General features: G+C 39.9%; 1 protein-coding gene across 3 annotated transcripts in view; it reads left to right on the top strand.

The window, feature by feature from the left end:
* Rin2 (Ras and Rab interactor 2) overlaps nt 1-26,190 on the top strand; it is a 210,304-nt gene that overhangs the window by 42,550 nt on the left and 141,564 nt on the right. Inside the window, exon 1 of one of the 3 annotated variants that reach the window (XM_074074246.1) lies at nt 12,491-13,013. The exons of the other annotated variants lie outside the window; for them this stretch is intronic. The gene's annotated coding sequence lies outside the window, so the exon portion shown is untranslated. Of the gene's footprint in view, nt 1-12,490; nt 13,014-26,190 lie in introns of those variants that run through there. 3 annotated transcript variants of the gene reach the window in all.

The following is a 26,190-nucleotide window of genomic DNA, read 5'->3' as shown; positions in this document are numbered from 1 at the left end:
TTATTCTCAGTGTAAAAATGCAGTAGATTTGAATTTTGATATGATTGTGTCACCTTTTCGTTTCATAATTTTATAACCAGAAATACTTTTAAACTTTTGTTTGGAAAAATAATACAAGTATTATCTGGAGTGTGGTTTCAACATGTTTTAGGAATTTTGACATTTGGAAGTATAAGATAAATTATAGAAAACCAGACATTTAAAAATATGCCTTCCAAATGGGTCATTTGAAGTGATGAATAATCTCACATCTAGTAAGAGGCAAAATGTGCTAACTAGGTCGGGATAGAAAAATGGTATCACTAAATGTGAGACACAGAGTTTAATTATTTGAGCCCAAAATGATATTGTTTGGTTTTGTTATGTTTTTATTGGCAAATGGAGTGCAAATGTGTGTTTGAGACGTCACACAATAAAATGTGAAATAGAGATTTCAGTGATTTGGTTAGCTTGGCCCAAGGAGACTCCCAAACTTGAAAAAAAATTAGACAAAAAAATCACTTTAAAGACTATAACTCAGGCTATTTTTCTTGGTCAGATCTCTGGAGCATTTGGATACACTTACTCCATCCTTCCTCTCTCTCGCCCCTCCTACAAGCCGGACTCTGCCTTTTCTCTGATTGACATTAACTTCCGCCAAAAGGCGATGTGTTTATTTTCTAACACCACTACTGATTACAGCAATGGCTGATCACTACAACTGGTATAATCCCACAACACCCACCCAAGACCTCCAAGCAAAGCCTCCTCTTCACACTGTTAAAGTCATTCAGCTCTGGTCTATACTGGTTTTAAAATCCCTTAGCCATCTTTCGTGCCACACTGAATTGAAGCCTCTGGAAATATCAACTTTACATTTAAAGTTGACCATGTCACTTTATTCATGTAAGTACCAACTGGCAAAAAAACTCATGATCTGTGCCCATGTGGATTATTAGTTGGTTTATACTCTGAGTCTGAGCTCTATGGCTTTATGTGTTCATTTCCAGCAGGCTTCAAAGTGACTGAACCCAGTAACTTTGAGGCTTACTTTTTATTTATTTATTTTGTTTTTTCACTTCCTTATTGATTTGATTCTAATGAATCTAATTTTACTCAATTACTTGGGGTTCCAAGATAATTCATTATTGAGAAATCAAATTATGCTCGTTGAGAGAAGCCTATAATGAGGCAAGAATCCTATTTACAAAGGTAATTTAATCAAAAGTTAAAGATTAAAATTTGATAATATTCAATAAAAATGAAAGAAGGGATATATAAAGGAATATTTGAGATTGGCCACAAAATACTATATTAGCTCATTTTTTCTTGTAACAAATATAAGCTTCTTTAAAATAACCCATTTCTTTTTGTGCAACTATATTTGGTATTATACTCATTTAATTTGCTATCAGTAGCTTTATTAGGCTTTGTTTTGAAAAGTTGCTCTTTTTTTTCTTCTTTGGACTTTGAGAAAGGAGAAGTCACACTGACATACTCAGTGTGGTATCTGCTGATGTGAGAGTGTGTTGGTGTGGTTTTAATTTTTGATTGCTTTTTCCTCCTTACCTTTTCTCTTTTGAATGTGAGTCACAGTTGCATTTTTCACTCTGAGCACTGGGAGTCACTGCTGGCCACTTCCTTCTGAGCATGCCACACCACAGAGTCACAGGTCCTCTGGGAAATGGGTTATCATGGCTGAGCCAGGCACCTTGCAAGCGCCTGGCCAGCATCAGCTCAGCAGCTGCCTTTAGGGGCAGGATGAAAGCAGCCTTAAATCTTCCTCTAGGGAAGTAATAAAGCCTCGGTTTGGAGGCTCGTACAGTTTGCAGCACTTTATTTTGTAACAAACAGACATACTTGATTTTGAAAGGACAAACTTGTCTCATTTGGTTAAGAAGCTTGTGGAACAGTACTTCTCTCCACAAGAAAAGATGCAGGAGTGGGTCACAGCACCTTGCCTGTGGTGCCTGCATAATGTTTGTGGATGGGTTGAATTTTATTAGATGGATGCAGCTTTGAAAAACTTGGAATGGATTCATTTGTCTCAAATTATACTTTATCTAATCAACTGGAGTCTAATTTCAGAAAATTTTAAGCCAAGTAATTTTTTTCTTCATAGGCTAGACTTATAAAGATGTTCTTTTTCCGATGGAGGGTGCAGTACTGGGGTTTGAACTCAAGGCCTCATACTTACTAGGCAAGTGTTCTGCCACTTGAGCCACTCCACCAGCCGTTTTTTGTGTTGGGTATTTTCAAGATAGGGTCTTGCACACTGGTTGCCCCAGGCTGGCCTCGAACTGTGATCTCTGCTTCCTGAACAGCTAGGATTACAGGTATGAGCCACCACCACTGGTACCTGGCATATAGAGATATTCTTAAAGCCATACCTTAATCATACACAGTTATTCTCAATAGGTTTCTGTCACATATAACACACACCGACAGCTTGTGGCCACTCGTCCCCAAAGGGTGATCACATCCTACTTCTGTTTGCTGTCACTTGACTCAGGGGTGCTCTGGCTGCAATCCTTACAATAAAGAGGATTGTAAGTTTCTTCTTCAGAGTAAAGCCTCTGCAAGTTAAGGATTTCAAGCACTTTAAGAACAAGGACAAATGGTTAAGCCAGTTAGATAGGTCAAACAAGTTGTCAGAAGATCAGATTCTGGTTTGAGCCCTGAGAGCATGGGAAATTATTTTTACCTTTTTAGTCCTCAAGTTTCCTGCAAGTCTCCTGGCCTGGAGAGTTACAGGTGGAAATGAAAACAAGAAAGCAGTCCACCCTGGTAAGGGTTAGATATGATTGACCTACAATCAGAACTGAGTCACATATACAAAATGTCTGATCAAATATTAGCTGAACATCAATGACATGTAACTTTTTTTTCTTTATTTTGGTGGGACTGGGGTTTGAACTCAGGGCCTTGCTTTTGCTGAGAAGGCGCTCTACCATTCGAGCCACACCCAACAGGACATACATACAACTTTTTAACCCTTGCAGTAACAAGGATTGCCAGCTCTATCCTGTTGAGACAACAGAGCTCTTATCTGGAAGTTTCTGTTTTGCCTGTCCTGTTTATCATCTGATTACTCTGAGTAGACAATATAACAGCCTTCCTGCTTGAAGTTAGAATTTAAGTGTTAACATGCTGTTGAGGCATGAACTCCTAGGTAGAAATCATGAAGAGACAAGTTCTAACCCCAGCTCTGACTATGACTAGCCTTGAGACTTTGGGTATGTGATTTTTTTGCCTTCTGGGTCTCACCTTCTGCATTAATAAAGAAGGTTAGGACCAACTCTACCTGAAGGCCTGGACTACTCTGTAGAAAGGATTCCACACTGAAAAAGAGAGAAAGAAAGAAAATCAGTATACCAGATTCCCACTGTCTACCTACTCAATGATCATTCAGCTTCCTACCAGTGCTAATAGTACTCTAAGATGTTTTGACTTATGACAGCCTAGAAGACCATAATTGCTGGTGATATCGTGAATAACTAGCTAGCTTGAACACTGGCCAGAAACCTTTACAGGCATAGAAACTCAGTGAACTACAGGGAAATCCCAGGCTCTTGGCTGTGTTCCCTAGTTACATTTGTCTCATTCCCCCACTTGGTTGGCCCTCCACAATGTCACTTTCCTGCTCAGAAGTATTCAGTGGTGAAAAGTACCCTGGGTTTTTGGTTTAATACATCTGGGGCAAGACCTGAGAATTTGTATTTGTCACTCATTTTCAAGTTTGTGTGCAGGTAGCTAGCATTAGGATTGGGCCTCATCTTCACCCATATTATGGAATCTATGTGTTTATGTGGCTCCAAGACAATCTGGTCTCCCTTCTCCAGCTTCCATTCTCCCTCTATAGTATATGTGAGACTCCAATGGTAGAGGTAATGTTGGATTTGTGGCTTTTCCAGAGAATTTGCTCTCCTCTCACTCTCCCACTTCTCATTCTCTTCTTTCTGACTCGACTGTCTTCCTTTGGCTACTCATCCTTCCAGGCTGATCTCAAAGGTTACCTTCTTTGTAAAGCTCTTCTGACCTCCTTTGGAAGATCTTCTACTTTCCATCTTCTGTTCTTGTTGCACTGGTTGGTCACAAATCTGAATTTTAGCAGTGTTCTTCTTATACATGTCTGGGTGCAGAGGGCAGCATTTTTCATATTTCTGCCATCTCTCTGGACTGCCAAATCTTATTTTTTTTAATAGAAGAATGGTTGAATGAATTATGGGCCATGTATCACCCATTCTCAGTACATAAACTGAGAAAAATAGAACTGAAAGGGTGAAAACTCAGTATTTTAGGATCTTTAAGATGGAAAGCATCCCATCAAAATTTAGGAGAGACCCAATATGGGAATAAAAATTATGTTACTTACAAATCCTGGGGGTTTCATGCCATGCCTGGAGGCTACATACATGGATGTCAGAGAATACAGGCATGGAGAGAGGGAGAAAGTGGGGGAGAGGGAAAGAAGAAGGGATGGAGGGACAGAGATGGGGGGAGGGGAGAGAGAGAGAGGGAGAAACTCTTGACCAGTATGTTTATCGGGTCTTGGGTGTTATCCAAACATTGGAGTTTTAATTGGTGGGTTTAGAGCAAGCAGGCACAAGTTCCAGGAGGTCACATAGTGACTAAGAAGTGCAAAGGAGCCACCCTCTGTCTTATGGAGATGTGATCTCCAGGAGGTTGATGCTCAGATATCTGAACCAACCACACTGAAGAACTGGTTGGAGGCATAGGGCTGGAAACTGTGTTAGAGGTGACAGAGACCTGTTTCTAGTATAAGAAAGTCCAACTTATATTAAAAATGAATGCCAAGGCCACACAAATTTATAAGAATTCACTACACAAGGATTAGATCTAGCTCTTTTATCTCCTACAACTTTTTAGAAGATATTTTCAGACTTTCTAGGAATATGTCATCCAGAATCTTCAGGCCCATGAAATCCTTTCTCCAGTCTGTGTTCCACCCTTTAGGATGAACCCAGGTGTATTTTATTTCTAGATGGCTCTAGGCCTGAGCTTCCTGGGAGACTTGCAGACTAGAAATGGTGACTGGCTGGTATGGAACAGGTTGACCAGTTCTCTAAGATAGGAAATGGGTTAAGAATGGCCTAGATTTGACCACTGGGAGTGACATCACTCTCCATAGGGCTTCCTGTGTTTTCTCAGAGCTCATAAAAGAATGCTTATAGATGAAACCAAAGAATTTCAAGATTTTTCAAAAGCTCAATCAATGGGATAGTGGGAAGAGCCCATTTTGTATGAAGAGATGCAAGAATACACTGACATTCTGGTTTCATCTTTAAAGCTACCTTGGTAGGAGCCTCTCTCCCTGATCCTCTCTAAGAGCCTTCATCCTATCAGGAGTTAGAATCATATTAACCTAGAGCACTGCTCTTGCCTTTGCTAATGATGCAATACGTGCAATAGGTGCTCCCTGGTTTATGCTAATGAACTAATGAGGCACATACACATAATTACAAATCCAGATCCTAAGGCACCAAGCAATCTATTTAGATAAGTATAATGAAGTTTTAATTATTTGTAGTCACTCTTTATTACTTATGTTAAAACATGCATTACTATGGCTTATATTTTTAGCAATAACTGAACTTGCAAAATGGTTTTCATACATTTAATATGCTATTATTTCTTTACAATGTACTCTATAAAAGGAGGTGACTATTTGACCTAGCAACTTAATAAAACAGTATTTTAAAAAATAATTCTGGTAGCTCATACTTATAATCCCAGCTGCTCAACAGGCAGAGAACAGGAGGATCCCAGCTACACAAAATGTTAATGAGATCCTATCTCTAGAAATAAGCTTGGTGGGGTGATACACATTTGTAATCCCAGATAAGCTATAGGAGTATGTAGGAGGATTGCAGTCAGAGGATGGTTTAAGTAAAAAAAAAAAAGTATAAGGCCCTATCTGAAAAGTAACTAAAAGCAAAAAGTGCTGGGACATGGTTCAAGTAATGCCCTGAGTTCAGACCCCAGTACCACTAATAATAATAATAATTATAATAGTAAATAACACTCATTAGAATAGCTAATATTTATTAAGCACCATATTCCAGGTGTTATACACCATGGAAGTATTTTTCCATAGATTATTTCATTGCATACCCATTTTATAGGTGGGAAGATTAATGCACAAAGTGATTAAGTAACTGCTTAAAGTCACACATTTAATGATTATGTGGAATGTACTCTTCCCTGTTTTAATAGCCATAGACCCATAACAAGGAGACATTACTGATTGTTGGGGCTTCTTACTTTAAAATCAAAGCTACTGGTGGTGAATGTGGTAAAGAAGCAGAAAGCAGCAAAAAATGTTGGTGCTGTAAAGTCTGAAGATGGAGTTAAGTTCCCATTTCATCCCTTAATTGCTATTTGACCTTTGAGCCAAAGTGAGTGAGGGGTATAAACACCTACTTTGCCCACATTTCTACCCACTCAAGGCTGGCTGTGGGCATCAGCTGCATTAGAAGCAGTGCTTTGAAAACTGGACCTGAGTGAACTGCTATTTCAGAAGCTCCAACTTGTCTCTGTCCCAGTGACCTTACTCTTTCCTTTTGGGAAGAGCAAGCCTAGGACAGAGCCCAGAGTTTCCAAAATTAATTTTTATTATAGGGAGGCACATTGACCATTGGCTGAGCAAGAGGTGGTTTTAGGTGTAACTCTTTTGAGCTTAGGGAATTACTTTAAGATTGTTTAAAACACATGTATTTAACATATCAAATTGTGAATTTGTCATAATTATTATTTAAAATGAGTTAGGTATATTTGTTTTGAAATGAGTTAATTTTTAATTTATTGTTAATTTTACAGAACATTGGGTTTCATTATGAGCTTACATATTTGCATATTATGTATTTTGATCATATTTATCTCCTCTCATACTCTGAGTCAGTTTTTTAAAGTCAATTAATAATAGTACTATGTTTTTGTAGCTATGGCAAAAATTAATACAGGTAGGTATAGGTTTATTTTGTATCTAGTAACACTCAAAGGTCCTTCAAGGCCCTTCCTTTGCCCAGAGCCCTCCCGGGGTGGGGGGTGCTATAGGAACTTTGCATTAGCAATTTTGCATTCTCCTTCATAAAAGGGGCTTCCAAAATGAAATAGGTCTCAGACTCCCAGAAACTTGTATCAGCGCCTACATAACTTGGATTTTGTAACAACAATGGGAACTTCTTAGAGTCTCAGGAAGAGAGATTGTCATGACTTCTGTCTGACTGTCAAAGATTAAATAGGAACCAAGGAAAAGGAAATTGACCTTTAATCATTTTCAAAAAATGAGCTGAAGACATTAATTATAAAAACTCAGTCAGGATCCACTGTTCATCTCCAAGTAGAGGAACATTAGAAGGCCACTTCTTAAACCACTTTTTGGAAACTGATTTACCACAATCCCCTTAACTTGGTGGGGGCACCCTGCCCCAGCTGCAGTGAGTGTTGAATTCTAAGGCTTGCTTCTCTGGAAACCTGCTCTAGACCAATGGGAAACTACTAATGCAGGAAGACATACCCAGCAGAGCCAATGACTGATAGGGGTATAAAAGGCAGTCCCTGCCCTACCCTTTCCTTAAGAAGTACAACTGTGTGGTATGATTCATAGTCCAGTATTCCCTCAGGACCAGGTCCAGACCAGATTCCATCTGCAGTGACAGCGCTGGTTTTTATCCTTCTGTACCGGCTTTCCTTACAAGGCAGTACCAACGAACCACATGTATCTGAAGCTCCATCTGAGGCTTTGTTTCTAGGGATTCCAGGACTCAGACTTTCTCAACAGTCCTACATGGCTCTCAGCGTGTGCTTGGCCTTCCACAGTCATTAGAGGCCCTCTCCCTTCCAGAGACATCCATTCAATGTGTAGGCAGCTCTGACCTTTAGATGTAGCTTTTTTAGTCTGATCCAAGTAGAGTAAACCTACTTTCGTTAGGTTTTTGTTCTCTTACTTTGGAAATCTCTCCTCACCTCAATCCAGTGTGGCAGAGTTTTACCAAAATTAAGCTCTGTTCTCTCACTGAGAGCTGAAGATGCATGGAACAGGACCTCCCCAATATTTGCATGAGCCAAAATGCTTATCCGTGATTCAAGCAACTTCATCATCTTAAGCTAAGACTCAATTCAACCCAGAGTCCTTTTCACACATGTTTCCTTGGGAGTCCACTTCTAGTTTGTGTTTGAGTCATATTTTATGTTCTCCACTCACAGGAGTTTACATTCATGTCTGCTGCAGTTCATGTTGTGAACCTATTGTCCTATCCAGTTGGGTTGTATTTTGTATCCCAGTTGTGTTATCTTGGTTCCGTTTTTCCAAAGCAAGTGTCATCAGATATAACCCAGAAGATTTTTAGATAGTACTCAGATTAATGTTTGTTTGCATTTTTATATCATTATTTATTTTAAATCTTACATACTTCATTTTGTTACAAAGCTATAACTAACACATTTAATCCATTAGCTTCATTTGATATAAATTTAAATTAAAAGGTGAGTCAATTTAAAGAAAATACTTAACTCTGTGTGGTTAAGGATCATGAAGGTAATGCGTGAATGAATGATGTTTAGGAAACATTTGATTTAGAAGATTTATGTTTTAAGTCATTTGTCAACTTCCACAAAATACCTATCCTCATTTAACTTTTTAATAGACACTCTGAAAAGGACAGGTCTGCTTCTGTTGATAGTAGTCCATCGTCTGGGGCTTTTTGCATGTGAACATTAAGCTTTTTTGTTGTCATCATCTTATGAACAGTTTTTAATTTAGTTAAAAAGACATTTTTCACATTTTCTGAAATTTAGAGCCACATAACTGGTTTTTCCTAATTTTCTTATTTAATAGCCCTGCCAAACGTATAATAACTGTAGCTAAGCTAGCATAGCTTATCTTTAGAAACCCAAGCTGGTCCCTGCTTAAGATATGTCATCTTGCAAAAATTCCAAACTGGATTTGTGTGTAAAATGGCCCTCAGCCTCATAGCTGGAGTCCACTGCCTTCTCTGTTTTTGGAACCAGGAATCATTATTATCTATCAATTTTGTCCAGATCTTCCTCAGTTCTCTTGAATGCTTCTCTAATCTTCTCTAAGCATTCAAGATCATAAATAGTCTCACCTACATTTTATTTTTAGCCATAGCTTGGCTTGTGGTCCCTCCAGAATAGAAATGCCTATAGAACATTCAGATACTGTTTTGCAACTATCTTATGAACTTCAGGATTCAAGGTACTTCTTAATGCTGGTTTGTTTTCTCTTTCAGGTCTTTAAGTCTTTATTTGATCATCATATGTGCATTAAGATTTGCTTTCCCCTTGTTCTGCTGCCATCCAACCTTACTGTGTTCCAAAAGCACATGTACAAAATCATTTTAGGGTTTTATTGAGTTTTTTTGTTAATTATAGGATACCTGTCTTCTGGGCATTCATCTTCTAGACTTTACTCATATGGACCCACTGCACTGTTTAGGATTCACCTATGCCTCTAGAACCCTTACAGTTGTCCCTTCTAAGAGTTCATTGCAACGTTGTCTGTGCAAACACATGATCTGATTGCAATGCTTTTCCCTCAGCAGTTTGCTTTTTTTGTGTGTTTGTGGTGTCCATTCCCATTCTGCCTGATGGGAAGTTGGATACTAAAGAGACTCTGGCTCACTTTAAAACTTCTTGATATCTCTGCTTATGAATAACAAAACTCCTAGCCTGATTAGGTTCCCCATTGTCAGCTATCATCAACATAAAGATGACCTAAGAATTACCTCTCACAATGCCCGTCACTTCCACTTCCCCTAATAGTTCCTCCTTGTTAATTGTAAGTAAGTCAAGAATAGCAGTTCCTCTCAGTCCTTTCTCAACTTTGAGGACAGAATCCTCAAATGAGTTAGGTCAAGGGTGTGTCATATGTGCTTTTATCACAGCAATGCCGTGAGAATGTGTATGGGTGGTTGAATCCCCACCATCAGTTGTGTCTTCTACCTCTCTATCTGACTTTTGTAGCCAGATGAATCACTCAGTTCCTGCATTTAACTGGTGGTGGTATCATGTCATTATATAGCACTTTGTTGGCTTTTTCTCCATTCATCTGCATTATTTTCCAACATGAAAACTCATGTACAGACGCATAGATTTATTTGTTTTTGACTTACAGAGAGCTAACTACTCTCCAAAAAGAGCAAGACAAAGTATGGCCTCTTTGTGTCATATTGTAACCACAGCCCCATTCTCTTTAATTTTACTTTGGAGCTGTTGTGTTGGTCATCTCCCCCACCATCCCTAAGTCTTGCCTTCTCTGATTCTGCTCTATATGGTAAGTGGGCTGGCCCAACTAGCTAAGTGGTCTCAGGCTCCCTTTGCTAACTGCGTCCTGCTAGGTTTGGCTGATGTGAAGCCCTGGTGAATATTATGGGTATAAGGAAAGAAAAACCTTAGTAATACAGTTTAGTGTAGTAGTAATTCAAAATTCGTGTCTCATAAAAATTATAGATTACCTGGACTCACCAGAGAATGGTCCATTTGGAAATGTTAGGCCCATATAAAGATTGTTTTGAAATTATCCCCTATGAAGTGGGAGGAAGTATTGGTAAGAGATTCATGGAGATTATGATTGATCTGATTCTCAAAGGATGCATAGGCATTTTCCTAGCAGATATACTCTTGATGGGCATGTGAGAGGGGAAGAGTAGATGGACAGTTACGGAAACCCAGAGTTGTAGGGTGTGCTTGCAAATGGGACTGGAAAACTGGAGACATGATAAGAAATGAAGTAAAAAAAAGTAGGTGGGGTCCAATGAATGAGTCCTTTTTTAATAACCTCATTAAGGAATTTGTACCTCCTCCTATAGGTGAGATCACTGGATCCCTAGAGTTCTAGAGTGCAGAGGTGTGAAAAGACCAAAGCTATCTTAGAATGATACCATTTATAATCCACTTTGTATACTGGGCTTCTAGAGAATACAGACTGTCCCTGACTTACAGTGGTTCAGCTTACAAGTTTTATACTTTACAGTGGTATATAAGTGATATGATTTTAGAAATCATATTTTGGATTTTGAATTTTGATCTTTTCCCCGGCTCCTGATATGCAGTACCTCTTGCAATGCTCAACTGTAGGCTAATGTCAGTGTTCTGAGCATGTTTGAGGTAGGCTCTGATAAACTGTGATGATAAGTAGATTAGGTGTATTTGGTGCATTTTCGACTTATGTTTTCAGATTGCAATGAGTTTGTGAGTCATAACCCCATCATAAGTGGAGGAATATCTGCATTGTTTGATGAAAGTGAGCTGTGGATTATAAAGTTTAAAATTCACTATTTTGGATGATAGGCTATGCGTTGGTCAGGGTTTTTCTTTTTTCTGTCTTTGATCTGTGTGGTTCAGGCTATCTTGAACTCACAATCCTCCTGCCCCAGCCTCCTAAATGCTGGGATTATATACCTACATTACGTACCTGGTTTTGTCAGGGGATTTTGATGCATACAAATGAATCACCTCTACCTGATGTAGGCAGGGAGCGATACTGAGGAATAGAGTTCTTAGAATCATGGGTGGACCAAGAAGTAGGCCTTAGGTTGAGCTTCCCAAATGACTCCCACCATGGCACAGCAGACCTCTCTCCCCAAGGGTAGATTATTGCTATCAGGACCAGTAGGCTGCTGAGTCAGAAAACCGCCTTCCCAACTGTTGCTTACAGCCAAGCCAGCTCTGCCATGGCCCCTGACTGTCAAACAATGCCTCTGGCTCTGCTTGCATCACTCAGTTCCCCAGAAAGCCTTGCAAGAGCCCATCTGCTTGGCACATGACCACAGTCCAGCAACAAGGAGGCCAGAAAATGAGGTTTTTGTTATTTTCTTCTTCATTCTAGGTTGGAAAGGCAGGAGTTATCATGTAAGACACTGTCAAAGGGTGTGAAGTATGGTCAAAAGGTTTGAGGTATATACAAATGACACCTCAGGAAGATACATACTTTTGAAGGGAAGGGAGTAGAAAGTGAAATTTGCATTTTAAATTTCATTTTAATGAAACCATTTGGGTTTTCATTCAAGGTCAATTGTAATGACTTTGTATGAGGTCATGAGACTTGGTTGCTTTAATTAACTTCACATTTTATTTTAACAGTGTCTCTCAGTTCAAGTTAGTGGTTCATTAACTTATATGCCACATCTCAGATCATTTTTCCACTTCTGTGACATGACCTCAGAATCCTATCTTGACTTCTCTTTAATGCATCACTCCGGTACATGGTGCCTGGTGATGGAGACCAGCTGCTACTTAAGGTACGGATCCTTCCTACTTCATGAGAGACGCCCTAATAATGTAACAATCAGCCCTAAATTTCAGTCCTTTGCAGTGTTACTTCCCACAGCACATAACATACAAGCAAATGCTTATATGTTGCAGTCTACTCCAGGCCAATAATTCTGTCTCCAGTACTCTAAATGTGGTTGGGCTGGAATTTCCTGTTGTTGTGGAATAGAGCATTTGCAATTGTCATACTGCATGTCGTTAAAATGAGTGAAGTATCATTACTGTGGTGACACTGCAGTGTGTCACCAGATCCCCCGTTAAGGAGGCACATGTTGTCTGGCTTCTGAGAATGTGAACCACAGGCAGTCTTGACTAAATCTTTTGGGGGTGTCAGAGCTTCCTAGTCCAAAGTCATGGCTATACCCAGGGACGCCCACATCCAATGACTGACGGTAGGAGGAGAGTACAAAGGCCTAAGTGACTCAATTCACTTCGACGCCTCCAGAGTTCCCCATGGGTTTGCCTGAGCTTGTCCTTCTCTCCTCTTTCCGCATGCCTTTCTCCCTCTGCCTCCACCCCCCATTCCACAGGCACTGATCCCATAGGGCCCCTTAAAAAGCCTCCTGCACATTAACGTCTGTCTCAGAGTCTGCTTCCTGGAGACTATGTGAGAAGCACCCAAACAGACGCCCCACACGCCACATTCCAAGCTGATGTTCCACCCTCCAAGGCCTTTGATTTACTTTCGGAAGGTGCAGCTGCCAGTTGCTCTCAGCCAGGTAATGTCTGGTGCCTAGTATTTGGAAGTTCTTTCATTTATTTAAAAACTCAGTGTAAATTTTTATATGAAAATTTTTAACGTGAAAAAATTTAACTGTGGTTAGTAATACAGATACCTGCAGTTTTCTCTGAAATGCACCCAAAATAGCATGGATTGAGGGGTGGATAGACGGATGCAGAGATGGATAAATATCTGTGAAACAGGTATAGTTGTGATCTGTATCTGCAGGAGATTGGTTGCAGGATCCCTCTTGGATACAGAAATCTGAGGATGCTGAAGTCCCTTGTGTAAAGTCCTATTTCATGACATGCGCCCCCTTGCAGGTGCTTCACATCCTCTCTAGATTACTTATAACACACGGTGCTGTGGAGTAGGTTATACTGTATTAGATAGAGAATGATGACAAGAAAAAAGTCTGCAAATGTTCAATACAGTTACGGTTCTTTTTTCTGGATATTTTCAATCCAGATTGAATCAAAAGGATGTGGAAGATTGACTGTAAAATGGCAGGTGGTATGTGTATGAGTGTTCACTGAAAATCCTTTCAATTGGGTGTAACCATCCTAAGAAGGGCAAACTGGGAACCTTTAATGAATTTATTTCAGAGATAAGGTTAAGCCCACCTTACACTTGAGATTATATCAGTGTGTCTTCCCTGATGTACTGAATTCATCTTTATTCAGTAAACATTTACCAAGAATATACTACAACCACATATAACTACTATAAAGATCCAGGAAGGGGAGAGAAATGTAAGAGCTTTAGTCTTCAAGTTCATTATAGTAGAGAAAACATACATAAAAAATTAAATAATAATAGTTCATAGCATATCATCCTAGAATTTGTTTTGAGTCATGGTTTCACTATGTAGCCCAGGCTGGCCTCAAACTCCCAATCCTCCTGCTTCAGCCTCCTGTGTGCTGGGATTACAGGTGTGCATCACCATGCTTGCCCCAGCCTAGACTTTGAAAATTGCATTTAATAGTTCTATTACACAGATTTTTCCAGTAATGAATAATAATAATAATAATAACTACTCTTCACAGTGTTCTTGTGTTCTTGGCAGTATTTCAGGGTTTCACATATTTTGATACATCTTCTCCTCTTGTGGAGCATGAAAATGTGCCTGCAGACTTGCAGCTGTAGGAAATGTGAATGACTGAGGGTGTCAGCTGCTGTGCTCTGTAATCTATCATTGAATTTCTAAGCCAGTGATGGAGCCCAGTGGAGATAATAAGACAGGTCCATGCCCAAAAGATATGGGACTCCTCTGACAGCCATTGCTGATCCATTACTCCCTAATAGCCTTGCCAGCTTCTCTTGCCTGCACAGTGGTCTATAGTGCTTTCTCTACCCTTTCTTCCACCTCCCGTTCACAGGGACAAGACTTGCATTGCAGCCTGTGCTGCTATAACAAAGTACCCTAGACTAGGTAATTTATGAACAATTGAAACTTGTTGCTCACAGTTCTGGAGGCAGAGAACTCCAAGATCAGTGTGCTAAGAGGTTTGGTGTCTTGTGTGGGCTGCTCTCTCCTTCCAAGATGGCATGTGCTGCTATGCTCTCCAGAGGGGAGGAACACAGTGTCCTCCCATGATAGAAGGGATAGAAGGAGCCAGCTCACCCCCTCAAGACCAATAAGGCACCAATCCCTTCATGAGGGCAGAGCCCTTATGGCTGAGTCACTTCCTTGAAAGCCCCTCCTCTTTTTTTTTTTTTCTCATATGTGCATACAAGGCTTGGTTCATTTCTCCCCCCTGCCCCCACCCCCTCCCTTACCACCCACTCCACCCCCTCCCGCTCCCCCCCTCAATACCCAGCAGAAACTATTTTGCCCTTATCTCTAATTTTGTTGTAGAGAGAGTATAAGCAATAATAGGAAGGAACAAGGGGTTTTGCTGGTTGAGATAAGGATAGCTATACAGGGCATTGACTCACATTGATTTCCTGTGCATGGGTGTTACATTCTAGGTTAATTCTTTTTAATCTAACCTTTTCTCTAGTTCCTGGTCCCCTTTTCCTATTGGCCTCAGTTGCTTTAAGGTATCTGCTTTAGTTTCTCTGCATTAAGGGCAACAAATGCTAGCTAGTTTTTTAGGTGTCTTACCTATCCTCACCCCTCCCTTGTGTGCTCTCGCTTTTATCATGTGCTCATAGTCCAATCCCCTTGTTGTGTTTGCCCTTGATCTAATGTCCACATATGAGGGAGAACATACGATTTTTGGTCTTTTGAGCCAGGCTAACCTCACTCAGAATGATGTTCTCCAATTCCATCCATTTACCAGCGAATGATAACATTTCGTTCTTCTTCATGGCTGCATAAAATTCCATTGTGTATAGATACCACATTTTCTTAATCCATTCGTCAGTGCTGGGGCATCTTGGCTGTTTCCATAACTTGGCTATTGTGAATAGTGCCGCAATAAACATGGATGTGCAGGTGCCTCTGGAGTAACAGTCTTTTGGGTATATCCCCCCAAGAGTGGTATTGCTGGATCAAATGGTAGATCGATGTCCAGCTTTTTAAGTAGCCTCCAAATTTTTTTCCAGAGTGGTTGTACTAGTCTACATTCCCACCAACAGTGTAAGAGGGTTCCTTTTTCCCCGCATCCTCGCCAACACCTGTTGTTGGTGGTGTTGCTGATGATGGCTATTCTAACAGGGGTGAGGTGGAATCTTAGTGTGGTTTTAATTTGCATTTCCTTTATTGGAAAGCCCCTCCTCTTAATACTGTTTGTATTGGGAATAAAGTTTCAGCATGAATTTTGGAAGAACACAAACATGCAATCCATATCAGCCCCTATGCCTTAGAGCTTGCTGACATTTAAATGAGTCAGTCCTAGGCCTGCTTACCTGCTCTGCCTGCCCCTTCCTTTGGAGATCACCAAAAAGGCTCCACCTTGTTTCCCAACTCCTCCTCTGCCTCCTGATAATCCCTGGTGCTTTCCCAGGGCATGATATGCCCCTCCTTATTATCTTCTAATGTTTTTTGTTGCTATACCAGAAGGCATACTACTGGGTAATTCACAACGAAAAGAGGTTTATTTAGTTCACAGTTCTGGAAGCTGGAAGTCCAAGATCAGAGGACTGACTCGTCATGATGACTGCATGGTAGAAGGACAAGCAGAGCCATGCAAGAGAGGAGGGGAAAGAGTGGTGCAGATGCTCTATACCAACCTGCTCTCAAGATAACTAACGCACTCTCATAGCAGCTACATTGATCCCTTCGTGAGGGAAGAACCCTGTGACCCCAACTATCTCTTAAAAGCCCCACCACTTCTCAGTATCATCACATTGGCAATCAAATTGCAATATAAGGTTTGGTGGGGACAAACTGTATTCAAACCATAGTGGTGAGTAACAAACTGTCTTTTCAATGGCTGTCATCTCCTGATCTGTTGGCCTTGTCATGTCAAAATGGTAATAAAACCTGCATTTTAAAAAACTAGTTAGGTGCCAACATCCCTTGGTGTCTAGCTTTACACAGACTCATTGTTTGCAACTTGTTGAGCTCTTACAATAGTATGAATGCCAAGAATGTTTTGCCCTCAAATACTTGGTTTCTGTGATCTCACAGGCATGATTAGTGAGCAAAAGCTATCTGTGCAGGAGTAAGTGCATTTTGTAGTGCAGTTGGGGCCCCACTAGGTCCTTGAACCTGGTCTGGTGTCCCACCCTGTTGGGAGTGTTGACTGTTAGCCCGTTCCCAGTCCCTCTCTGGAGAGTCTCCTTCACAGAGGGATGGGGTCAGCCCACAGTCAGTTGCTGACTTGTCCAGTGGTGTGGAAAAGCAGCTCCCTTGCCTCAGTGCAGGACAAGACCTCTGGTGCAATTCCAACCCCAGAACTCCTTGCAGCCTTGCCTTGAATTTGGCTCTTGCTGAAGTCACATTCCCTGCCCCCTCCTGCTTGCCCTACTCCCATTCTCCTCGGAGTCCTCCCCCAAAATCATGTGCACAAAGATCTCCACTTCATGCTCTGAATGAGAACCGCAGTGGCTCAGTTACCTGCAGTCATGTATCAGGGTTTCCCTGCTGTGTGGACTAGTTATGGACTATTTCTTTAGCTTCTTAAATATCCCACTTCTAAGACCAGTGAAGAAATCACTGATGTGAGCAGCAGATTATCTACCAGCCTGTTCACATTTCCCCATTTGACCTTTTGCTTATGTGGCAAGTGGGACCCATTTTCCCAAACTAGATGCTGTCTGTGAGTGGAAATAGCAGTTTGTGGGACATTTGCTTTGTGCCAGGTACTCTTGCTGAGCCAAGGGAGGACAAATGGTCCACCCCAAATCACACAGCTAATACACAGCAGTGTCCAATTCAACACACATAACCACCCAGCCGCACAGCATATGCCCTGCTGTTGCCAACCAGGCTCCCTGCTTGCCCTCCTGCCCCCTGTGAAGGGTGAGGAACAAATCCAAAATACAGGTGTGATACCACATGGCTGGCCCTACCAGTTATATTTATTCTTCAGAGTTCATAAGTATACAGATCAGGAAACTTAAATTATCTTTTGTTCTTTAAAAAGTTGTTTAAAAATAATACTCATTCTTTTTAAGACTTGACTCCAAATAATTCAGTCACAGAGGTTTCTTGGACTAACTCCCACAGTGCATGGATCATTTTCTTAATGCGTTACTGTACTAGTAATTGTGTGAATTATCTGTAACATTACTTTTCTCTGCTAATATACATGTGGTGGTGGTGGAAAGTGTGTATCTATATGTGTGTGCATATGTAATATATATATAAACCAGATGTATATATATATATCAAATATATATAAGCTATATATATATATATATATATATCACCAAATATTTAGGTTATTGTCTATAAATGTCCTTACCTGAAAACTTACTAATTTTCTTGAGGGCTGAAATTTTTTAAATCTTCAGTAACAATTATATTACTTTAAACGAGATCAGGTGAAAAGAACATAAATGTCCATTGAGTTACAAGGGATGGAATTTCATGTCATTTACATAAAGCTATAAAAATTTAGAATGCTATACTATAAGATAAATAAATGTAGTTAAAAGAAATCCAGAAAAGTCAGTTTCTCTACAAATTCATTTTTCCTTTGAACACAAGCACAAGCCTAAATTACCTTTCTTAGAGAATAAATGCAAATATGAATGGGGAATTGAGTGAATGCTCAGAATTACTTATTTTTTTCAAATACTCCATTTAGCTAACCATGATGAGTTTAAAAAAAAAAAAAAAACTTTCTTCCCTGTGGACATGGTTATTGCAGAGAAGCCATAGCAGGGAAAGTTCCTGGCTGGAAGAAGAGAATTTGCCTCACTTCTTAAAGAATGCAGGTGGGTGAGGGAAGGCACCACAGTGTTTCTTTGTGTTCTGGACCCTGTGCTTGATACTGGGGAGCCACCTCTGTTCCTTTGGTACATGATTATACTACCTGGTGTCCATCCTGCACACCCAGAGGGATACCTGAGCTCATGTCTGTGGGATAGACCATTGCCTGTGCCACTTCTGTTCCCATGATGTCCCCTTGTGACCTTGCCACTGTTCTGTAAATCCATGCTGGTTGTTCTACCTGTAAGGGAGAGTGAGTTATAGTATTAATGCATTGGAAGCCCCAACAATTATAAAGCTGAGCACAATAGACCCCAATTCTTATTTAAATTCATTAAAATTAGGGTAAATTCATAAGTACAAGCTATTTCCTAATTGTGCTTCATGTGAAAACTAAAGGATTTATCTTCAACTCCCACACAGCAACTTAAAAATTTGAGAATGAAAAGATTTTCAGTTCTTGTAACATACTACCAGTTTGTTCATCAGAAAAACAGAACAGATTAAAGTTAATTTATCATAGTTATGTAGCTATTTTAATTGAAATTACATTAAATCTTTATATTAAGTTAAGGAATATTTTCATTGCTAGCATTTCTAATTTACCAACTGGGAAACCAGGTTCTCTCTCTGTCTCCATTTATTTAAATCTTTCTTTGTTTCTCCTATTAGGGTTATATAATTTTGAATGTCTCTTATGTTTATTAAATTATGTGATTCTCATCTAATTTTTCTAGCTATTATGATGAGGACGAGAATGAGTTCCTATTCCGTTACTGACATTAAATAATGTGGTTATTTTTGTGTTTATAAGTAGCATCCTTTTAATTTTGCTGAACTTAACTGTTTCTTCAAAGATATTTCTTGTTGAGCTTTGTCAAACTTTATGTATATAAATCACTTTGTAAGAACAAGACCAATGAGTTGAGTCATATGAGCTGAAAGTGATAAGTATTAAATTTGGAGGAATTAAGAGATATTGAAGTAGCATCATCTTGGCTTCCTGCTGTAGCTTGAATCTGAAATGTCCCCCAAGGGCACATGTGTTAAAGGCTTGGTCTCCAGAGTGGCACTTTTAGGAGGTGGTGGACCCTTTGGGAGGTAAGGCCTAGTGAGAGGTCTTTAGGCCATTGGGATGTGACCTTGAAGGGGATTGTGGGATCTCTGCCTTCTCTTATTTCTCCATTTTTGCTTCCTGGCCATGAGGCGAACACTTCTGCTCTGCCACCTGTTCCTGCCGTGGTGGTCACCTGGCCACAAGCCCCAAACAATGGGGTCAAGTGATTATGGATCAAAACTTACTTACTCATATGCCAAAATAAGCCCTTTATCTTTATAAGTTAATTATCTCTCATATTTCCCACAGTGATGCAAAACTGCTGCACCATTATTGTAGCTGTTGTTTGTTGCATGCCATACCGAGACACTTCCCCTAAAGCCTTAGCTACATGATTTCAGTGACTCTTTACAACACCACTGTAAGGCTATGAGGTGGGTACTGTAAGGATCCCCTTTTAAAGACGTAAAAACTGAGTCTCAAAGAGGTTAAGTAACACTGCTCATAAATTGCACACATGTGGTATATGCATGCATGCACACATAAACACACATGTGCACACACTGGGCAAATTACAGAGCTTGGGTCTTAACCTAAGTTTGCCTGATCCCAAAGTCTACATATGGAAGAGAAGCAAAAAAGAAAATACTTGAGAATTAACTTAACTCAATAAATGTGAAGAAATATTCAAAGAAAATTAAAATACTTAAGGGGAAAATAGAGGCTCTGAGAAGTCAACCAATGAGTATTATCTCTTTCCTAATCGTGGCTAATGTTGTAAGTGAGAAACAGTTTCTCACTGTCGGTTTAATTTGTATTTTTATTCCTGGGAAGTTTCAACATTCTCAAATTAATCACTTTTCTTTTCTATGGTTGTTTTTTCTTTTCTATTTTTAACTTCTGATTTTACCCTTGGGAGAGTGGAATTTTTTATTGATTTATTTGAATTAATTCCAGAACATTTCCATGTCCCCAAAAGAAGCCCCATGAGCATTTGCAGTCATTTCCTCATTCCTCTTTCCCTAGCCACTACTGATTTACTATCTGTCTCTAGGAATTTACCTGTTTTGGACATTTGTATAAATAGAATCACACACTATATGGCCTTCGCATCTGTCTTCTTTCACTTATTGCAGTAAGCCCATCTTACTTGCAGATTATAGCACACAGTTTTGACCAAGCACAGTCAAAGAAATAATAACTTTTTTAAATGAAAAGAAATTTCAGTGGATATGAAGAAGCTCTCAGTCAGTCCCATGTTATCTTCAGCTGTGTTTAAATCTTAGAATCTGCTGAGTGGTTCCCTGCCCTTAATTTTGTGAAAATCTGCATCCCCAAAAGGAAATGGTGCCCAAAAAGCAAGGTAAAAGTAAATGCTTGGTTTAAGTGATAAAGTGAAAATTTGAGATTTTTGAAAGACGTCATGTCTTTAGCAGAAGTTCACATCATTATGGGAAAAATGAGCCAAGCATCCACAGTACAGCACTGAGCTCTGTGCATCCTGAACACTCATGTTTTTTCCTCCACAGTGGTCTCCTTGGAACCACGTACCTGCGGACACCAAGGGTCTACTTGTATTTAAGTTTCATCCATGGTATAAGTACTTCATCTCTTTTTATAGCTAAATGATATTTCATCTCATGGATATACTTTGCTATGTTTGGCTATTCATAAAGTGATGGACATTTGGATTATTTCCACCTTTGGGCTAATATGAATAATGTGGCTATAAACATTTGGTATTACTGCAGCTAATTAGGTATCAGCTACTCTTTTTCCTACTGGGATTCATCCTAGAGCCTAGAGTTGACTGTATCTACTCAAGTCCCTTTCTCCTATGGTTAGGGAAAATCATACTCCCACATATGGTCCAAATGTGTCCATCGCAGTCAAGTTTGGCACAGTCTGGACAACTCAGCATGTACTGGCACACCCACACTCTAGTGTCTGTTTCTCCACTGTGGGATATGACTGTGGAGCAAGACTAATGCTAGGGATGACACCTTCACCCTATATACTAGAGTCTCTAGAGACCTTACCCAAACCCCATCCAGTGGCCTAACAACACAAACTTGTGAGGCCTGTGGGATCATTTTAAATCCATACATGAATGGACCAACCTGTTTATGAAGAACAGATTCCAGGAGGAATTCTATAGTGAGATTGTTTGCTCGGTGAGAGGGGCCCAAGTCCAAGGCTGTGCATGTACCTGTGCTCAACATTCTTAATGTGCCTGATATTTGTTCTTATCTCCTGGTCTGCATTCGTGTTTGTCTAACAACCACATGGTTTCCATGGGAGTTGCAAAATCGCCATTGAGAAAGTCTGTTGTGTTGTATAAATACTTGTTGGTCTAAACACTTGTGAAGGAAATAAAAGAGGCAGCAGGAGGAGCGGCCTCCTCTCTCATGCAGAGAGAATAACTTCCTCCTACACACTTTAGAGCTTGCCTCCAGCTGCAGAAACTAGATCCATTATACTATCCCAATTGTACAGGGAAATTGGATGTCAGGACCCATTGTCCTCACTCTATAGATGAAGAAATGGAAACTCAGGAACTTTCCCTCACCCACTCTTAGTCATCAAACCATTTAACCACTGGAACCAGACATGCCTTGTGGCCTCCAGCCTGTTGTTTTCCCTTCATCAGTGTCCACTTACCTGCTCAAAGTCTGTGTGTCATAATAGAATTACTTGTTTACAGAAGGGCTTGCTCTCTCTTCTCTCTCTGGTACCAGAGAACCAGTCCCCTGGCCTAAATGCCGACTTATAGTTTCCAAATAACAAGGAGAGTTTTGAGAAAAAGGAAATAAGGATTATTACTTGTTAGACAAAAAGGAGGACAGAGAAAGTCAACCTCTGAAACCTCTGTCATCCCACTTCTGAGAGAAATGTCCACCTTTTAAAGGGGAGTTCAAGGGTTCAGTTTGACTGTGTGACCAGATGTGTGTTCACCATGACTGCTGGCCTTGATTCTTCAAGTGTTCAGAGCCACTTCTTTGAAGCTGTATGTTTAGTGGAAGGATTATTGCTGTGTTGGTCAGGAAGAGATAAGGGGTAGAAGACTGCCTGGTCTAATTGAAGAGCAGAGGGAGTTAAGCTTTGTTACTGGATTCCCTAGCATTTAGATAAAGGGAAAGAATGTTAGTTTAATCAACCAACTGGCCAGCAGGCAAACTGGCTATACAAAAAGGGTTTTTTCCCCCTTTTGTGGTACTGGTTACATTTTCCCCACTGTCCATTTATTCCTTCCATTTCTATGGAAAAGAGGCATTGCAACCATCTGTTTTCTGTAAGGGCCTTCAGCTAAAGTAGCTTTTAAGCCTCTGTTACATCTCCAGCCTACTCTTGGAAGATCTAGTTCAACCTGCTGTCATCAATGATCAACAGAAAATCTGGATTTTTATATCCCACGTGGATGCATCCAGGCAGGATATGGAGACATAGCGAGAATGATGATAAAAGTTTACTAAAGGTTAGGGGAGAATGTTACAAAAGCCTATGGTGGGGCCAGGTGGAAACCAGAAGCAGAGAGAGTGTCTTTCTCTTTCCAGGTGCTTTTAAAATCGGTGCTAACCTGTGGGAAGGTGATTCCCAATCACCAGTAACTGATGAATGGGAAGGGGCATGGGTGATCCCTGGGCTGAGGTGGGGGTGATTTGAGTTGTCCCTGGGCCAGGGAGTGAATAACCTATACACATTTGCAATTGAAGAAAAGGCTCAGAGAAAGAGAAGGATATTTAATCTGCAATACAATATTAAGTCATAAATGTTTTTTAAGAGTCCTGAACTTTTCCTGTCTTAGCCTGCCTCAACTTTCCCCTGAGAGACAAAATCCCCCAAAAAATCTTTTTGGGGTTGCTGAGGGCTGGTATTCTCTTCTTCAGTATCTGCCTGACAAGGGGTGGCAGACCCTACTTATAAGGGGAAATTGTCTCTCCTACTTCTCTCCCTCAGGGCTCAGTTGAGTCTCATTGAATTTTTGTCCAGCATGATCAAGGCTTCTCATGGGGATCTCATTTATCTGCAGAGTTCAATAACCCTGTTGCCTCACAATTTGGATCCTAAAGGCTTATATCCTAGAAGAGATAAACTTGGTTAACAAGTTTAGAAGGCATGATCTAACATGAACACTGATAGGAGCATCAGAAGGGGCCTTGCCAGGTGCAGCAGTCAGGATGTACAATATTAACTCTTAAACTATGTAAATAGCACCCATTTTCTAGAAAAAAGACAAGGCCTCTCTTTTTTTTTGTTGTTTTAGCTCTCAAAGGATCTAATTTTTCATTGTGAAAAGTGACAACCATCGGAGAGTCGATTGGTTAATTTTCCTATAAGTGTCTATACCTGTAGCTATCTCTAACCCTTGAATGGCCCTCTTAGTTTGGACTGCCACTATAGTGGGGCAGTTAAGGACTGATTGGGGCAATAGCTACATTATGGGCCAGGTGTATTAAGGGGTAGATGCCAGGCCAATTAGAGGATAAACATCAATAATAGTTGGTCCTGTACAGAAAGAAGACTCATAGTGTCTCTAAGCAGAAGTGAAATTCCATTACAAAGTAGAATGCAAGAGGAAATAGTATAACAACTCCATGAGCATGAAATTAAAAGAGCATCCCTGGAAGAAGTAGAAATGGTTGTATTGCCTCTGCTTTAACAGAAGGCCCTGTCCAAAGGAAAGAGTTTGACTCTTGTCAGAAGCCCAGAAGGCTTTAATACTAGAAAGCACATACGTAAGAACCCCGTTTTAAAAAAAATATCTCTGCTCTGGCTACCATTAGAGGCATGGCATAATTGACTCCTCATTTGTGTAGTCTTTTTAAACTGTAGTCATCTTAAACTGTTTCTTTGAACAGTTGCTTCTCAAGGTTTTGCGGATTAGGCAGTTTGGTCTCTTGTGTGCCAGGAGTTATTTTTTCTCACAGCAAGTCTGATTTGGTTCCACTTTGGAGGGGAAGTAGTATATCAGACAGATCAGAAGTCAGTGGCAGTGCAACCTTTCTGATCAAATTAAGCAACAAAGAGAGTTTTTTTTAAATGACTCAGACTGGGCTTAATTAAGTCCAATTCTGTCTGTCCTGTAGAGAATGTAGTGGCATCTGCAAATTGTTGTAAAATGTCAACAGACAACAGTAGTAAAGTTTTACAAGGTAAGTACAAAATGACCCTAATATTTAAGAATGTCTGACTCAGTTGACAGGTAAGTACTTGTCAGAGTCATTTCCCATGGACTTGTCTATGCTCCAGAAGGATCATAACTGTAATGACTAACTTATAAGAACCATGATTAACAGTTTAGCAATTAACATAACAGTCTAATTACTTCTATTGTATACAGTATTAGTAAATATCTCTTATTACAATTAGGAGCATGTGCACAAACTTGCAAAAAACGGCTAAGACACCAGCTTGGTATAATGTCTTTATATAACTCTCTATTTTAAAAGGTTTGTATACTTGAGGGGCACAAATACACCTGACGTATAAAGGAGCTAGTAACAGCATCACCTTGAATTTTGGTAGGTATGTTGTGGGAGTTTGCTAGCTGAGATAGGAGACTCTGAGGCAGTTAGCAGGAAGCAATGTTTTATTGTGCCAGCACAGACTCAGCAGACTCATGTCCAAAGGCTGAGCCCTAAGAACAAAGGGGTCTCGCCTTATATACCCTTGCAAGCAGGTTACAGAGGCAATAAAATTAAAAAACAAGGTTTAACCCATATATGGTTACATGCAATTCTACAGGCTACTTCAACCTAGTGCTAAGTGCCTTTCTACCCCTAGTGCTATGTGACCTCTTCACCTTTGAATTCTTTATGTTTTATCTCTCTGCTATGCCATCCCTACCTCCCTGCCATGTTATCAGAACTCAGGCCTAGTCTGTTTTCTTCTGATCCTCCTCCCTGCTACAGGTAAAGTAGCAGTTGAACAGTACTGACAAAATCAGAAACCCTAGATTTCCCACCACTTAGGGGAAGGCAGTGTCAGTAATCCCAAGTAGCCCCTGTTTTAATGCTCAATTGCATAGCATATATCCTAACAATGTTTATCTAGCCAAGACAAACAGATGTCAGGCCCAAGTGGGCAGACCTCTTAGTATTTGTCATACATGGTAGAAATGTCAAAGACCTTATTACATAGAATGCACCTTAGATGAAAGAGATATATCTGTTCACTTTATTTATTTTTTTTTTCACTTTATATACTTTTAACTGTTATAAATGATTTTATAATCATTAGATAAACATACAGGACACTGGCTGTATTAGACCTACTTAGAATTTTTTTAATTTAGTTTAAACTCAGTTTCCTCAGTGTTACCAGAAAAATACTTCTATTTTTATGTCAGGCAAGAGATTAATTTAGGCAAGACACAAAAAATAGAGTAAATAATTTCAAATGGGTTATGAAGATAACTTGTTCATTGAGTTTGATGAGATTTTTTAAAAACTCTTAATGAAGGTATGTTTATCAACAAACAAAACATCAGTAGAACTATCACATTGGGCAAAGAATCAGGCTGATGTCAAAAGCAACATGCAGCATAAAAAGATAACAATATAAAGGAAGACAATATGCTGAGTGTGGGGGAAAAAAAAAAGAAAAAGAAAACATCTTAATATAAACTCTGCAGCCAGTGGAGAATTGACTACCAAATCCAAGCTACATGAAGGTAAGTCTTGCTAATGGAAACTAGGAATCCATAATGGGGAAAGAGTTCCTCAGTGCAAGAAAACTGAATAGTATTTTGGAGCATCTGGTACAAGCAGTATTAGAAAATCTTTTCTGAAG

Source organism: Castor canadensis, chromosome 5 (genome assembly GCF_047511655.1).
Source record: "Castor canadensis chromosome 5, mCasCan1.hap1v2, whole genome shotgun sequence".
Classification (NCBI taxonomy): domain Eukaryota; kingdom Metazoa; phylum Chordata; class Mammalia; order Rodentia; family Castoridae; genus Castor; species Castor canadensis.
Note: the sequence above shows the minus strand (reverse complement) of the source record. Positions and strands in the feature narration are given on the sequence as shown.